The 17,800-nt window shown below is 37.1% G+C and overlaps 1 pseudogene; it reads right to left on the bottom strand.

Annotated features, from left to right (window-relative positions):
- Positions 1–2,687: 2,687 nt before the first annotated feature.
- LOC104850285 lies at positions 2,688–4,352 on the bottom strand (annotated as a pseudogene).
- Positions 4,353–17,800: the final 13,448 nt, after the last annotated feature.

The raw sequence follows: 17,800 nt of genomic DNA, 5'->3' as shown, positions 1-17,800 counted from the left end.
AATATGGGTCTAGATTTACTCTTCTCCATGCAGATAGCCAATTTTCATAGTACCATTTATTAAAGAGGCTATCTTTCCTCCAGTGTTTTTGGCCCTAATGATCAATTAGTTGAGTATGCTTGGGGTTGCAGCATCCATTCTGTTACATTGACTATTTTATCTGTTTTTGTGCTGGTACCATGCTATTTTTATTATTGTAGCTTTGTAATATAACTTTAAGTCTGGGATTGTGATGCATCCTGCTTTGTTCTTGTTACCCAGATTCTGGGTATCTTCTGGTTCCATATGAATTTTATGATTATTTTTTCAAGTTCTGTGAAGAATGTTGTTGTTGATTTTTTTTTGTACTGGGAATCGAACTCAGGACCTTGCACTTATGAAGCAGGCAGCAGTACCATTGGGCTAAATTCCTGGACCTACTGGTATTTTTATTGAAATTGTTTTAAATCTGAAGATAAATTTTGCAAGTATGGCCATTTTGATTGTATTGGTTTTGCGTTTTCAAGAAAAGGGAACATTGTTCCATTTTCTGATATGCTGTTTGATTTCCTTCTTTTCAGAGTGCTGTAGTCCTTGTTGTAAAGGGTTTTCACTTCCTTAGTTATGCTAACTCTGAAGTATTTAATTTTTCTTGATGCTATTATAAATGGTATTTTCCTTATTTCTCAGTGAGTTCATTTTTAGTGTATAGGAATGCTATTGCTTTGTGTATGGTGATTGTGTATCTCACTACATTACTGAATTTGATTATTAACTCCAAAAGTGTTTTGGTGGATTTTTTGGAGTCTTCTTTGTAGAGGATCATGTCATCTGCATGTAATGATAATTTGACTAATTGCTCTTTAATGTTTCAAGTATTATGCTGAACACAAGTGGTGATCATGGAATTTTTGTCTTGTTCCCGATTTTAGAGTGAAAGTTTTTGTTTTTTTGCATTTAATTTGATGTTGGTAGTAGATTTGTTATAAATGGCTTTTATTCGATTTGGTAAGGTGCTTCTATACTTATTTTCTTCAGCATTTTTTGTTATTAAAGGATAATGGATTTTGTCAAAAGCCATTTCTGTGTTTATTGATGTGTTTATTTCTGTGTTTATTGAGCTGATCTTGTAATTTTTATCCTTGCTTCTATTTATGTGATATATCACATTTATTGATTTGCATATGTTGAACCATCCTTGAATCCCTGGAATGAAGCCTACTTGGTCATGATATATGATCTTTTTGATGATTCACTTCATTCTGTTTGCCTGTCCATCATGTCCTTCAATTTTCTTTTTTTTTTAACATTTTCAGTCAAATTTTATTTTTAAAAGAGCAGCAGATCAACTTTACAATTTAAGAATCTAATCTAAGTATGCACTTGACAATGCAGTACATCTGAGTATGGAGTGAAAAAGTTTTCCTAAAAAAACATCAGATATATTATTTCCAAATACTCAAATAATAAAATGCTTCTGTAAACCTTTTATTAAGTGGAATAATAAAGAACTGAAAATTTATTGCTAGGAAGACAAACATGTAATACAATAGTATGAATCTTGGGTATTAAGCATAATCTATTAAATCAAGTTAAGAAGTTGATGTGGCAAGAAATTTGTGTTGTGTGTGCGCATGTGTGTGTGTGTGTGTGTGTGTGTGTGTGTATATGAAACAAAGGGAGAGACAGACTATAAGTCAGTTGACTCAAGAGCAACTGAAATATTTAACTTGTTTAGTTGAGACCAGACACCATCATGTTAATTCTCTATTTTTAGATGGCAATTAAAAATTGCAATTCCAGGGCTGGGATTTAGCTCAGTGGTTCTGGCGCCTGCCTTGCAAGCACAAGGACCTGAGTTCAATCCCCAGTACCAAAAAAAAAAAAAAAAAAAAAAAAAAAAAAAAATTACAATTCCAATAGCCCACAAACCAAATAAAAAATGTAGAAATTAAAACTATGTTCTAAGCACTTTTTTCCCAGCTCATTTTTAGGACTCCAAGAAAAATAGAAGCATCCATGACTATCACAGATGAAAACACAATGAATGTCATTGGAGTCAGTTATTTCACTCCACTATGGTATAAAAATCTATATAGAAATTTAATACTGTACTATAACAAATTATACTTCTCACAGTTCTGTTGTAATTTTCTTTAAACCTGGTTTAATATAGTTTTTGAAATTGTTGTAAAAATGTTGTTTTTATGATTGTGAATCTGGTTCCAGTTCTTTTTCATTTATTTTCATATCAATAGTTAATATACTGGCTACCAGTTCTAATCAGGAAAAAAATCTTAGAAATACCTTCATTATGATAGCACATGCAGCAAAATTACTCATGTGCAAGAAAACCATAAAAGGTACAGTTCTTCAGAAACTACATTTCGTTGATTAAGTTTTGTTGTCTGAATATTCTTTCCCACATCTCTTGATGAAAGACTCTTTCCATCTTGTGAACGTCAGTGTGCACAGTCTCACGATTATGCAGTTTCATGTTCTTGGACAGTAAGGCTGGTTCACAGTTAGTGAAAAGCTAGAGGAGTCTGAGTTTTAATGGGTGATAAACCTTACATCCTGCGGAGGGGAAAGCACTTTTCCTTATTTGAAACTTAAGAATGTGGCAGAAATGTATGCTGAGGTAGCCTAGTCAATTCTTTCTTTCTTTCTTTCTGTCTTTCTTTCTTTCTTTCATTGTAAATTTGGTCTCAGAATATTTCTGAAAGTGTGACATTTTGAAGAAGGCACTGCTGGTACCGGCTTCCACTGCAGTCTCTAATGCTGGGCACCTGACTATCCTTTTTCTGTGACTTTATCCAGGCACTGATTACTGTTCACATGCTTCAGGGTTAATTTCACTGAGTCATACTCCCAGAGTTGGTTGCATTTTAGGTGGTGGCATTTGAGCATGGTAATGGGGCCATTAAGCTTGGAAATGTCCAAGCAGAAGTCATCCATTCTAATTTCTTTGTTGGCAGTATAAGAGACTGCCATGTCAGTCTCATACCATGACAATTAAAAATTCCAACTTCTTCATTCTCTTTTCTAGCTATGTTATCTAGACCTGATTTGTTGCCACATTTTGCATCTCTCCCAATGAGAAATAATGATGGGGAATTTGAGAATCAGGATAGATATTCTCTAGGTACCAAGAGAAAGGTTTACATTGTAGTTTGTATCTCAGACCTAGCCTTGATTATATAAATCTCCAAAATCTGCCTTTGTAACACCAGGTGAAATTATATAAAAGAAATTACTGAATTCATCCATCCACACTTCTGAAAGTTGTGTATTTTTATTGATGATCTGCCCCATGCCTCCTGGAAATGTGTATGGTGTTGCATTCTGAAACACATGTCCAACATGTAAGCATATAACAATTTCCCAAGTTCCTCCACACTGCCAGATCCTAAAGGAAATTTCTAGATTTCCCCTTCCCCACATATCCATTCCAGCATCACATGTTCCAATTTCCTGAAAGTAATCCCTGTCTATTGAAAAAAGGCCTCCTGCCATTGTAGGTGGTTCTGACAGGAAGAGTTCGATCAACTTTCCTACTGTCCATTTCTCTTTGGGAACAGGATATCAGCGAAAATTGAGTTTCCAGTTGAATGCACCATATGTCATATCAGAGCCTGCCATATACTCAAAAGTATAATCACTGATCACATCAGCGATAGGACATACCACTGTTCTCCTGTCCTTTTGATCCCAGCTAAGAGAGGCTCCAACCATCCCACTGTGCACTCACAATGGGCATCTAAGGTGATCACTTGACCTTTGGAGACAGCAGCTCCTTTTAATCTAGCTCTGATCAATCCAGAACGCTGTTCCATTGGAATTACATGAACTGGCACTTTTAGTTTTTTCACATAACTCTCTAGAGATCTTTCTAAAAAGTCTCTTTCACTGGTATCGTCTACTAGAGCAATTTCTTCTACCATGTGTCTTGGTGAGCGATTAATGACACTATAAACAGTTGGAAGAAGTGTGCTCCAAGCCTCATTGTGGAAAACAATCACAGCACTTGTTGGAAGATTATCTGGATACACCTTTGTTTTACACCCTTCTAACCTGACATCTGGTAAACTTCTGCTGAGTGCAATCATCTCACTTGCCATTAAATTGAACTGATTGATTTTAAACATCTCTTTCATTTTCTCTCGATCCTCTTTATGAATGACAACTGTTTTCCCATTGCTGCAGTACATTCATGAGGCTTTTTGTACTGGCTCTAGAACGTCCCCAGCAGGAGTCCTCTCTCTTTTTTGTCATCACATTTGTTGCATTCACTGAAGTAAATGGAACATATCCAAGAGTACCCAAATCGAGGAGGTGGCTAGGACCACCGTGCAATATGCAAATTTTCTCATGGCACATTAAGTCAAATGCAAATATAAATATATAAAGATCATGAAAATTATCCCAATCCAGTTCCATCAGAAATCACGTTCATGCCCCCAAACTGATTTTTTTCAAATGAACTCATATCCCAATCCACATGACCCACATTTCCTTGCTGGCGCGTTGTTGGCAGCCTGGGCTGTCTTGGCATGCCTGGTCCCATGGGCTGCAGCTCCCTCTGGCTGGTCCTCCTGGCGCAGAGCGTGCTCAGTGGCCCCTTCAATTTTCTTCTAATGGTCCAAGAATTTCCTCTTCAAAACGAAACTGAAAGTGTAAATAAGAACTAAAAGGTATAATAGATAATTTGAGATAGAAAGAAAAGGTGCAAAGCAGAAGAGGAAATGGGAGGGGTAGGGGAAAAGAAAGATGGGAATGGAATTAATAAGAGAAAAAGAAAAAAAGGAAACAAAGTCTTTGTAGGTAGGGAGGGGTGGAGAGGTTGAAGGGAGGGGAGGGGAATGGGGAAAAATAAGAACCAAGATTAGTTATGTAAAGGTGCAAATTTCCCATGATGAATATCACTACATTGTATACCTTAAATGTACCAATAAAATTAATAAATTTTAAAAAGTCTTCCAAGATTAATTCCCTCTCCCTTCTGTCACTGCCTAACTCAGAGTTCTTTTAAGTCCCAAGTCTTCAGTTGATAGTGTATTACTGATAACTGGTTGTTTTTAATAATTCTCAAACTGTGTCTTTTCTATTATGCAGTGTGGAAATATAATAGTAGTTAAAAGCATGGGCCTAGGTTTTAACTGCAGAGGATCCCAGCTCCACCATTCCTTAGCTGTATGACTTTGGGAAAATTGCTTAACTTTTCAGCACCTCAGTTTTCTCATCTATAAAATGAGGATAATATTAGTGCCTGTCCTGTAGGGTTGTGAACATTGAAAGGCAATCTACATAAAATGATCAGCAAACATTCACTAAGAGTTAGTTATTAGTAAGAAAAGCTACATCAGCAGTACCAGTATGTATAGAGGAAGTGGCATGATTTAGTTGAAGCCTAGATCTGCCACTTTGTAGCATTATGATTTTGGCATGTTAAGGCTTTTGGGACCTTAATTACTTTATATGTAAATAGAAAAAATAATACATATACTGTGTTGAATTTCTTATGGAATTAACACAAGGTAGGTGTTTGTAGGTGTTGGCAGATATTTGTTTCCTTCCTCTATGACCTGTTGATAAAAAACTATTATTTTTTAAAATCAAGGTAATGCTTTCTTTCCTCCTCACCTCTTCATCCCAATAATCAGTTAATTCAGTGGAACAGTGGTAAACAGAAATTTAACCAACATGTACATTCAGGATATCATAGGGTAAACCCAGAGCTGGTTAATTTTTTTTTCAGTTTGCAACCTGTATTCACATTGATAATATTTTGTTTAGGTTTGCTTACTTCTTCCTAGGGACACATTCCCAGGTAATATTTTTGCATCCACAGAACGTTTTGTCCAAAATTAAAGGTAGGTACTTGTGAATTGGAGGGAGCAAGGTTGGTAGTAAAAATCCACCAGAAGTTGCTCCCTGGAGCTGTGGCATAACCTAAATGGCTGATTGTAGGAAATGATTTTGCTTTTGTTATTATTTACACATCCTGAGTGGGAGTGAATTTTATCTCCAGATATATCCCTATAGATCTCAGGACAATGATAACAATAAAATAAAATACTGACCTTAATTTTTGGCCCTTAAGATTACCCATTGTTTGTTTTTTTTCTTCTCATTGAGTTTATTGGTACAATCTAGGTATACAGTACAGTTACATTCATCACTGTGATCTTGTACCTTTGCATGACAAGTCTTGGTTCTCATTTTTCCCCTTGTCTGTTTTTCCTCTCCCTTATTACCTTTCCCTCACCCTTCCCACTTTCCCTAAACCTTTAGCCCTTTTCTTCCTATTTCACATTGTCAATTATCTCATTAGGATCTTATGTACTATTATAGTTTGTTCACACCAGAGAAACTATTCAGTATTTATACATGTGTGACTTATTTATTTCACTTAAGAGTATATCATCAATATGTATCCATTTTCCTATGAATGAATCAAATTTCTCATTCTTTGTGGCTGAGTAGTATTCCATTTTATAGAAAAACCACATCTTCTTTATCCAGTCTCCAACTGATAGGCAAATGGGCTGTTTCCAAGTTTTAGCTATTACAGACTGTGCTGCTATAAACATAGGTGTGCATATAAGATTACCCAATGTTATGGCTGCGTTTAGATGTCCCCCAAAGCCTCATACAGATGAGGTGGGACTTTCCTTTTCAGAGGTAGTTGAATCTGGAATGTGTGATGCTGGGGTTAACGGCTTGTGATTACTAAATTACTATATGTGAGTCATTAGTTTGGCACCCCTTTAATCTCGGTAATGAGTAAGATAAAAGGGGCAGAAAGATGCTGGTAAACTCACTTGTTACCTTTGCTGCCTTATGTGTGCCATTGTTATTTCTCCTCTCCAATGCTTTTTTGCCATGCCAGCCTCAAAGCCAGCGGATTATGAGTGTTGAGTATTTTGTCTCAGCAACTAGAGAAAAGTAACTAACACACCCATGAAAAATGGTGGGTTCTGGTATTGTCACATAGTGTAGACCTCAGGTTTGTGAAGAATCTTAAGGCCTATGATTGGTTGGCTGGTTGGTAGAATCAACGACTGGAAGCTTATTATAGTTATAAAATCTTGATCCCCATCCAAGACCCACTGAATTACAATCCCTGGAGGTGAGGCTCCTCTTACCTGTGGTTTAACACACCCTCCAAGTGATTCTTGTGCCAAAGTCTGAGAAGACCAATTCTCTAGAAACTTGCCAGATCTTGGGTGACTTGAAACAAAATGTTTTATAAAAAAGCAGGCACTACTTTTAGGCATAAAATTTTAAAGAATGTTGACTTAGTTTCAAAATCATGAATCACTGATTATTCATTTCACATTGTACTATATTATCTGGGCATGGTAGTGCATGCCTGTAATCCTAGCACTCAACACTCAGAGGCTGAGGCAGGAGGATTGCTGCGAGGTCGAGACCAGCCTGGACTACATAGTAAGTTCCAGGTCAGTCTCAACTACATAGTGAGACCTTGTATCAAAAAAACCCAAAACAAACAAACACATTGTACTATATTAATCTTGAGTCTATCTTTCAGTGACCTTGAAGGATGTTATGGAATTGTAAAATATAAATCCCTCAAACCAAAATAAATTTTAATGTAGCCTAAAAGTCCATGCAGTTCTGAGCATAATGTTAAGCCATTGGAAACTAAATAAACCAAAGGATGCCATAACTTTATAATGCTAAGAATCACTGCATCTGATAATGGCCATGCAGGTGTGGTGGCACATGTCTGTGGTCCCAGCACTCAGAGGTGCAGCAGGAAGATTACTGCAAATTTATGGCCAGCTGGGGTGATATAATGAGTTCAAGGCCAGGCTGAACTATATAGCAAGACTCCGTATCAAACAAAACAAAACAAAACAAAAAGGTTTTGGCCAGATGAATTTTACTGACACTAAGTGCACACATTGACATGACTTACACTGTTGTCTTCTGTTTAAACCAAGATTCAGCTGAAATCTGTAGAACTACAGTTTTTAATATAAAGACGTTTCCTTATTTACCAGAAATGACGAGTTGAATAGGGACAAATAAATATACAGTATATTAGACTTTCATGGTGCAGATCTTTCTTGAATTGGCTTTCACGCTTTGGTAGAATACATAATGTCACAGCAGCCTGCTGTAATGCAGCAAAACAAACCATCAGCTGCCAAGCACACCTCTGTTCCAGAGGTAAATGATTCAGGCAGACTTCAGCATTTAATGAAGCCCATTGTTTCCTATAAATTAATAGAATGCTATTAAATTTTGCTAATGGCTAATAACTATTGTGGCCATGAGCTACTCAATTCATCAAACTTGAGAGGCAAGTGAGGGTCTGGAGTGAAACACACAAAAGAAGATAGAAAAAAAAGTCTAGTAAAGGAAGGAATCTTTTATGGCCTTGTAACATACTAGCCTCCATGTAGAGAGACACTGTTGGTGACCTAATCACTGCCCTAGGATGGGCCATTTGCATGGTTTTTCAAATCTAGGGCATAGAATTACAAGCATAAATTATGGCTTAGAAATTCACTACTAGATGACTTATCTCTTTTTAGTGGGAAGTATTTAAAAAGTAAGGCCTGGTATGCATTGTGGGTGCTGGAGAAATTATAGAAAGGGGAAGAAGCCAAAAGACCGGCTGGCTTCATCCTTATTGCTAATAAGATACTCCTATGATTTGTGCTACAGCTTCTTGCTCCTCGGTGACCTCAACTTTTGATTTAAAGGTGTCACCTTCAGTTCTTGCTTGAAAACTAAGTGCAAGAATTAAAATGTCTAAAATGGTGCCATGTCTGATGAGGGAACATTAGAATGTTGCCTGTTCTATTGTACTAGGGCCTCTTGTCCTCCTTGCCACTGAAAGGTGAAGCCCAAAGAACAGGAGATGTAGGGACGGCAAGGAGGTGGAGATAGATGATGGTCACAAATGGACGTAGTGGTTCTCTGACAAGCAGTGCATTTGAGGAGTTAGGATTCAAGAGTGTTCTCCTCTATCCTTGACAATTCAATCCTGTGACAGTCTGTGAGGCCTTTGTCAGCCATTCTACTGGGAAGCTCTTGTGTGCTCATGTTCCTCTAATTGCTGGTATGTATAATTGTCAGGTATGGTGGATGTATCAATCATAGTCCTGTTGTGGCCACAGCTCCAGCTAAGTGACACTCTCTACCCTATGGTTATTGGATAGAATTATAAACTTTTAAAAAGTGGCTCATTTTTTTGAAAAGGAAAGAAATATTTTTGAACTCAGAACTTTCTGTGCCATGCCCTCACCTATTTCTTTTTCACAAGAGAAAAGCAGCCAGTATGGGATTCTTTGAAACTTATGGTTCTAGAATAGATATGAGGAAGACAGAGTGTGGATGGTGGCTTCCTCTTTGTAAAGGTTACTCCTCTGCAATCCTCCTTTCCCAGCATAGGAACCACAGGTATATTTCTGTATAACTTTTTCTTAACCTTGAGAGTTTTGGTTCCATTTCTCCAATTGCTTTTGGGGAATCTGACTCTACTTCTGGCTCTAGAAATTAGATCTGTCATATCTGAGTTTCTCTAGTTAGTCCCCAATTTTGGCTGTAGATATTGGTCCAGAGATTGATTTGTGACATTATTCTAGCATCTCCTGGGAAAGAAGCTTTCAGAGTCTCTAGAGCTAGATTAACTCTCTCCATCTTTTGAAGAGTGTGTAGCTCTGGGAGTCACTGGAACTATCTTGAGACTACAAAGGGGAAACATCCTGAATATAAAGTCACATAGAGGAAAAAATCTGGGAGTTCTATTTCACTGTTGAGTTGCTGAATCAAATCTACCCTAAAATGCTACGTCCTCTAACACTAAATTTTCAAATTACATAAAGCTTTTATTATGTAAGCTATTTTGAGTTCACTTTTCTGTTACTTGAGAATGAATTCATTCTACTAATACAGTGAATTGAAATGGGATTTGAGGGGGAAGGACAACAAAGGACAATTTCAGAGGACCTCTTGCAGATGATGAGATTCAGAGTTGGGTGGGAAACATTGCAGACATGAGGGAGAGTTTTAGACACCAGTAGTGATGTGCTTGTGTCCTCCTGTCTGGTCACAGGGCCCCCCGTAAAACTGAGTTTTGTCATGTTGCCTAATATAGACCAGGTACGTAGTGACTGTCATATATAATTAAATGAAACCAAAGCTATGCTACTGATAAAGCATGAAAACCTTCTTCATTTACTTCTTGGCTAATTTAATAGAGTAACAAAGATTTCATATTTCCACAGTCCATCAGGGCTTTGGGCTTTTTAGTGAAGGGTTGGATCTTTGGGATTATGAGTGGTTCGTTTTTTGGAAAATGTACCACTGTTGGACAGAGAAAGGGCAGGCAGCACAAATTAAGCTTTATTTTTGCTTCAGTTGCCTCCACAATGTTTTGACACTTCCTTATACTCTCTACTTCCTTTCTAAGCTGCACTGCACTCTGTATCTTTCAGTGTCACTTGTACTATATACTTATTATTCCAGAATAGGTGTGTGTCAAGGAACTTCTACTTAGTAAAACTGGTCAAGAAAAAATAACATACTATTCACTCCTATAGGAAGGTGATAGAACATACTTGCTGCCAGTAAGAAGACTAGGTTGTGTTTCTCTTGGGGAAGGGGGTTCCGAGTTACCCTCCATACCCCTCTTGGCCAAACCATGGGCCCTATCACAATTCATGCCCACCACAGTGTAAAGCAAATACTTGGTCTGAAATAAAATAGTTTGCTTAGTATCTATTTTCAAAACAGACTATAATAGGTCTCCAAGTTAATGCTGCAATTAACATAATCTATTTTTGTAGAACCATTAGCATACATCTAAGAACAGTTTTAATTGAGACTTAATATTAATATATAGGGTATTCATAAAATTTCTGTGTGATTTGAAGTTTTAATAAATTTACTTGTCTATAGATAAACTACTCACAAAATGCAGCAAAAATACAAAACATAAATAAAATTCTTAATGATTCATTTGTTCTAAAGCACTTATTTTGATTTCTTATGTTACACTCCATGATTATGCACAAATGTACCATGAATGGTGTCAGACCTGAAAGGTAATATTACTCCAACTAGTGAGCTGAAATGAGTCATTTCCAAGTAGTGACAAATATTTACAAATACTGTTTTCCATGGGCTATCAAGATTTCTTTGATTTCAGAGAATTCTTTGTCATTTTTCATCACCTAAAGGAACTTTTTATCTTGGTAGTGAATTAGGAGCCAGTATAGGTGAGAGAATTATTTAAATCCTACCCAGTTCCCCACTGCTTTCCTTACTTGTCTCAAAAATCCTGAGATTCCTCTGTTTCCTTGGTAGGTGACTTGAGGAGAATTTAAATGACTTTGTGTAGGAGGTTGGACTATTTGATAGGTGAATAGATGCAGGGAGTTGAAGAGGAATTAATAACAGATAGTAAGAGAACATTATGATTTGCATAGCAGCTAATAATCAATTTCATTTCAAAATTACTATAGGAGAAATGCTCTTTTTTACATGGGTCAATTCAATACATAAGATTTATAATCAGATTAACCCAGTATTTTTTCTCTTTCTCAAATGAGGAAATAACATTGCATATTAAGCCTCTCATTCACAGTGATAGATATTGTGATATCATTTAACCAGGGGTTCTTTGAAATTGCAGTTTCCCTGAAATTCCCTGCATTAAGGAATTTGTCTGGCAATCATTAGTCAAAAGATTGGTGGGCAGAACAATTGAAATCTAAGATTAACTTAATTGAATATTGATTTAAAATTAAGAAAATTTTTCTGAGATGATAATATTAATCAGTAAAGTTACAACATTAAAAAATCCATCTTTTAGAAAGAAGTATACTTCAGCACTGACAAATTCTAGGGTAGTTAGAAATGACAGCTTCAAACTACCAAGCACTTTATAAGAAAAAAACTGTGTTAAGGAAGTGAAGTTTACTTAAATATAGATTAGGCCCTCCACTCTTTTCCTCTCCACTCTCATCTCTGATCTCATCTTGGAGGTACTCACATCCCACGGTGATTAGTAAGTGACAGTGTTATGATTTGTGTTTAGCTGTCCCCGCAAAGCCTTATGCGGATGAGGTGGGACTTTCTTTCTCAGAGGTAGTTGAATCTGGAATGTGTGATGCTGGGGTTAAAGGTGTGTGATTAGTAAACCATTACATGTGAGTGAATGGTTTGGAACTGCCCAAATCCCCAGTAGTCTGAATAAGATAAAAGGGGCACAAAGATGCTGTTAAACTCTATTGTTGCCTTTGCTGCTTTGTGTGTGCCATGTTGTTCCTCCTCTGTGATGCTTGTTTGCCATCCCTGTCTTGGAGCCAGCAGACTATGGACTGAAACCTCTGGGAAGTGTAAGCCAAATAAACCCCTTCCCTTTAACTTTGGGTCTTGAGTATTTTGTCTCAGAAACGAGAGAAAAGTAACTGACACAGGCAGGCGGCCATCTTGAATCCTCTTATTGTTCCTGAAGCTCCTTTTAGTTTTAGGGTTTAGACATGTGGCCTTGGGGTTTAGGATATTGAGTAATGTTAAGGATGACACCTTCTTGTTATCTAGAATCTAGTGTACCTGGAAAAAATATATCAAGTAGTATTCCTTCTTGTTCAACGGTCATTTTTTTCTGTCTGATTATTTCTTTAGCTAATGAGAAGTATCATATGGCTGCTATGGACAAAAGGATAAGATGTACTATGCTAGAAAATAAAATATTGTACAAATCACAATTTTTCCAAAGGAAAATCTGCCAGGTAACAGTAAAGTTATGCTTCTTAGACCAAAAAATGAAAGGACAAAGGACAAAGGAAGGCCTAAACAAATTAAAGAAACAGGAGTAAACTGAAGGCAAGGTGAGATAAGCCTAGAGGGAAGTTAGAGCTACAAAAAGCAAAGAACTGATGAAATCTGCTGGCCATGGGAGGCCTGGCAAGCAGCAGCAACAAACACCAAGAAACCTGTAGTTTTGCACCTCCTCTGCCCCTTTTGTCTGCCCTCTCTGAGCCACATATAAACCTCTAAGTCCAGTTGCTTCCTTGGTGTCCACCTTGCCTCCTCATCTAGTGAGGACTTTCTAATATACCACATCTGGTCATTCCCCTACTGTTTGCTGTGTTCTGTTCTCCTGTGGCCTCAATCTTCCTTGCCCTTAGGGAAGGAAGCTAACAAAAGGGAGGGAGCTGGTTACACTTCTATTTGAATATAGCTTGAAGAAATGTTGGAACTACATCGGAAGGTTCTTGTTATTTACACTGTTATTTTCTGCCACTACTTTTCAGATGATAACATAAAATTATACAGAACAACTTAAAATCATAGCCTTGATCAGAGTCAAGGGGCAACTGTGATGAAGAGAAGCCCTAGAAAGACAATGAAGTGTAAGCGACTGGGTAGTTTCTTTTTCTCCAGGCCTCCCTTGAGATACCATTTGAATATTAAAACTTCTACAGCAGCCATGTACGAATAATTTATACTCCGATTCGCCAATTGACATAATTAAGCAGTTCTCTATCATAAAACATGGGCATAGAAAAACTCAACTCAAATTTATGACCTTCACAGCAGAGAGAGCAGCCAGGTATTAGGAAGATTTACTGAGGTGAAAAGAAATCTAACTTTATGAAATAACTAGAAAAAAGCAGAGAAAGGGGGATATTTGCTTTGAAAATGGATCTATGTTTTGTTTTGAACACAGAGAAAACAACCAAGAAATTAGAATACAACCCATCATGAATATAGAATAAAATTTATGCAGCTATCAGTCAGGTTATAGAAATATAAGAGTTAAAGAAACATAGGTTTTTAGCATTACAGGAGATGTGATAAAAATACAGTGAATGCTTAAAGTTTTAAAATGTATTACAGCAAAAGACATTGCCATTAATCTTCCTCCAAACATTCTCCCTTGCTTTAAACACACATATCATTCTTGTTACTTTCTGAAGCAGTTCTGGTAGTTATTTTTCATGAATGTCTTTAGCTGCACTGTTGTGGCTGCCTTGATATCCTGAACTGATTCAAAATGTAAACTTTTATGGTCATTTTGATGTTGGGTAAGAGCCAGAAATTGCACGATGCCAGATCCAGTGAATAACGTGGGTGAGGATACATTGTAATGTTTTCAAAAGCCTGCCTTTCTGTTTGATGCCACTTAACAGCAACATTCAAAGAGAGCATTGAGAAAAGTGGCCAGAATGATGGAATAACTATGTTTGAAGCAAGGGGAAATGTTTTGAGGGGAATAAATGGCAATATGTCTTTTATTATAATATATTTATAATATTTAAACATTCACTGTATATTTTGATCACACCTCATAAATCACTTGAGAAGTAGTAATAATTTTAAAATATGAAGGTCACAGTAAAAGCCAATTAGTGGTGTGTAGCTATTTGAGCCATTGCTTACAAAGACAGGGCAGCTTCCTATAGTTATAGTTGACAATTACTTCTCTTAGGATTTGCTGGAGAAAGATAGGGATCCTTGAACTCTGGGTGTGGAGGAAGCCTAGTGTGTGAACTGAACATGCCTCTATGTTGAATTGCATATGCAACGTTTTACTCATGATTTGAGATATACATAATCTGCATTAAATATGGCATCTGCAGGAGGGTTGAATTTAGGACTGCCAGGCAATAAGTTGTATGTTAACATAAATTTATATGGCAGTTCCAGGTTCTTCTGATTTGGGATATGACTATTGTTTGATTTTACTTATAAATGCATGGAGCAAATATTATTGGATTAGTCACTGGACTAGACAGAATGGAACAGAGGGTAAAGCAGTATTAAAACATGAGCCAGAGACACTTCTGCCAGAATTTTAATTCCAGACTCAAAGCATTTAAAAGGCTCTGAGGAAGACAACAATGAAGGAAAGTCAGAGGGTGTGAGCCTTCAACGAATTGAGTCCCAAGACCCAAACCAGTGGTGTCACCTGCTGACATGGAAGCTGAGAAGTTATAGGCATAACCTCGCACAGCAGAAACTGGATGTTTTAGTTATTAGTTGTTAGCTCTTCAAACCTGAAAAAGTGGCTGGATATTGTGTGGAGTGATAAAGGCTATGGTATGCTAAAGCTAGCTCATGTTTGTGAGAGCTAATTATTAAATTTTCAGGAATTTTGTAAGCCAGTTATTAAATCATGAACAGCTTGGAACAGGTTATACTTCTTCCCTAGACAGCCAGTTGATAAAGTTCATTAGCATACTAATGGATATGAAGTTTCTTTATTACACAAAGATAAACCTATAATTAGAGCTCTTCTCAGTTCTGACATGAAACCTTGATTTTTCTCCAGTCATCTGGTTACTTAATCCTGCTCATACCTCAGAATGACCTAGCCTCTTAAGTGACTGATGTTATGACTTGTGTCTAGATTTCCCCTCTCAAGGCCCCAGGCAATCATGGGGGAGGGCTTTTCAGAGGTTGCTGGATCTAGAGTTTGTGGTGCTGGGATTAAGGGTGTGTGATTATTCAATAAATCTGCCGATCGGTTTGGCCTACTTCTGGCTAGGATTAAAGGTGTGAGTGCTACACCCACCCTTGGGCTGGTAGTCTGCACACAATATAAAGGACAGAAAGTTGCTTGATGCTAGTTACTTATAGTTTGTTTGCTTGCTTGCTTTTGCTGCCTTCTGCCTGTCATGAACTGTTTCTCCTCTGTGTTGCCCATCTAGAATGCCACTCTGCCTTGGAGCCAGCCCACTATGGACTGAAACCTCTACAAACTGTGAGTCAAATAAACCTTTCCTTCTTTAACTTTGAGTGTTGGGTATTTTGTCTCACCAATGAGAAAAATAACTAAGATATGGACCAATATCTTTATCTATGTTTACCATACCCTTTGACTTAGTTCTTCCATATTCTTAATCAATTTTTAGTCTTTCCTTGGTGGTCTTATTTAGTTGGAGATTTGAACTAATTCTTAATTTAGCAACCTTCATTCTGGATTAGGCCCCTGCAGCTCTAATACCCATGGTATCTTATAAAACTAAACAAGAATCTGTTCAGTGTCTGTGTTTATCTCAAAGAATATCTCTGATTACTGAAAACACACTGCTAGTTCTTTGCCTATTTTCTTTGGCGCTCACCATTTTAGTATGTGGCAACAGCATCTATTTCTATTACTGGCAGTTCTTTCTGAGGGCCTTTCTTTAGCTCATGGATGAGAAAGACTGGAGGTGAAAGTGAATTAACAAAGTTAGTAATGGTGAGTTAATAAGGAGTTCTCCCAGTACTCTGGGGGGCTGAGGCAGGAGGATCGCTAGTCCCAGCCCAGCTCAGGCAACTAAGCAAAACTTTGCCTCAAAATAAAAACAGGGCTGGAGAGGTAACTCAGGGCAAGGCTCTGGGTTCAATCTCCAGTACAATAACAACTACAACAACAAAACATTCTCATCTAATATCTGATGGCAGTTAAGTTAAATACCTTAGCTGTCTCATTCCTCAGGTGAAATAACTCTAAAGCATGTTCCATAATCATTTCTAAGAAGTTGACAGTGGGATTGGGCCTCTAGATGTAACCTGTTTATTAACACATCCCTTATTTTCTTCCTTTCCTTCCCTGTATCACTTACTCTCTGCCCTGCAGGTACTTTCAGGATTGCCTCCTAAATAAATCGCTTATACATACATTTTTTGTCTGAGTCTAATTCTGGGGAAGATGCAGCCAGGCACACTCATTTCTCTCATTATTATGCCAATACCAGATTGGGAGGCATTTATGAACCAAATTCTGAAAAATAATTGACATATAATACCCAAATAAGAAGACTCTTGAGTTATAATACCTGAATAAGAAGATTCTTGGCTGGCCAATCAACACATTTGTAAATGTTCAACTCAGTGCCTACTTTAGGATTTTTTATTTTGTTTCTTTTTTTGGTAATGGACATCAAATCCAGAGTTGCTCAACCCCTGAGCTACATCCCCAGCCCTTATTATTTCTTCTTTTGAGATAAGATCTTGCTAAATTGCCCAAGTGGGACTCAAACTTATGATCCTCCTGCTTCAGATTTCCTCATTGTTTGGATTACAGGTGTGTGCCACTGTATTTGGCTCTGCTTTAGTTTTAACACTGTGTGATGGCCAAACATTTTGCAGTGGCATTTGTTGTGTTTTCCTTTTGCCATGATCAAAGTAATGCAAAAGGGACACACACTATTTGTTTTGGTTGTGTGTTTTATTAAAAGAAATATATATATATATATGCAAAATGAGACAGGTGTCCACTTATTAAATGTTCCATTTGATTGTGTGAAATTACACAGTATGTCACAATATTTCAGCTTGGGTTCAAGGGATTTAGCTCAGTGGTTCCACTGCCTGCCTAGCAAGTGCAAGGTCCCAAGTTTAATCCCTGGTACCAAACCAAACCAAACCAAACCAAATAATATTTCATCTTATAATTGTGTCCTTCAGATATTGGTGCATCATTTCAGAACTTTTATGATAGAATTCATGTGGAAGATGCATCAGGTAGCTTTTGGTGGAAGCCAGGAATACTTACAATTGTGTGTGGGGATTTCTTTGACATCTAAAATAATAAACGAATAAGGGATGTGGAGAAGCATTTGTAGTGACAGGGACAAAACAAGCAATTTAATATGTTGATAATACTTTCACTTTTAATGATTTTCTGTTCTTTTGACAAAGGATTGAAAATAAATATCTGTTACAAATTTCCATTTCCTAATGTTGCTGGACTTCCAGATGTTTTTTACATTCATAAAGGAATGCTGGGGTACAAATCTCTGAGTACCATAACTACCATTATTTCAAGTTTATGCATTATGCT

The sequence above is a fragment of the Fukomys damarensis genome, unplaced genomic scaffold (genome assembly GCF_012274545.1).
Source record: "Fukomys damarensis isolate Sample0158 unplaced genomic scaffold, DMR_v1.0_HiC HiC_scaffold_39, whole genome shotgun sequence".
In the NCBI taxonomy this organism is placed as follows: Eukaryota; Metazoa; Chordata; class Mammalia; order Rodentia; family Bathyergidae; genus Fukomys; species Fukomys damarensis.
This window is presented reverse-complemented; position numbering and strand designations above follow the sequence as displayed.